Source organism: Neovison vison, chromosome 1, assembly GCF_020171115.1.
Source record: "Neovison vison isolate M4711 chromosome 1, ASM_NN_V1, whole genome shotgun sequence".
Classification (NCBI taxonomy): Eukaryota; Metazoa; Chordata; class Mammalia; order Carnivora; family Mustelidae; genus Neogale; species Neogale vison.
Window position 1 is genome coordinate 264,682,645 of NC_058091.1, and position 723 is coordinate 264,683,367.

A 723-nucleotide genomic window follows, 5' to 3' on the forward strand; every position below is an offset into this window, starting at 1 on the left:
TCTAACATGCTAACCTTCAAAAGATTAAAGGTCAAAAAAAAGATTAAAGGTCAGAGAAGGACATTACTGAATAATCTGCTTAATTGGTACTGCATGAAAAACTGTCACAGTAATACTATTAGCATTTCTCATTTCTTGAATGTGTATTATGGCCTAAGCGTTCTTTATGCTGTGTATACACTATTTCATACAACCCTATATCAGCCCTCTAAGGCATCATATCTTTTTGCAGAAGAGGAGAAGAGGAGTCTCGTGGCAGGCAAGCGTCTCATTCAAAGTCATCGTAAAGAGATCAGTTCAGGGGAAAGGCCATCTATGAATTTTTGGTAAGGCAATTAGGTAACTCCATATGATTTTTAGGATATGTGAGAGCACAAACTTGTGCCTCAGAGTGAGCTAGAGAACTGATGAGGGGGGAAATGATACAAATGGGCTTTGACTATAAGCCTTTTCAAAAAGTCACCTCTGTTGAGACTCTCAGTAGATAAGGAGAGTGAAAATAAGTGATTTCGCAAGTGTGGCAACACCCAGTCTGCACAGTTTGTTAGAATCAGAGTCCTCTGGCTAAAGGCATGCCTGGAATCTTTGGAGAGGTGAATTTTATTTGGGCACATAATTGTCTAAAGAAAATGATAAGCAGAAGTTATTTGTTCTCACAAAATAGTCATGTCCTCTCCTCATGACCTAGTCCTCCTTGCATTTGGGTAGAGTTGTATAATGAGT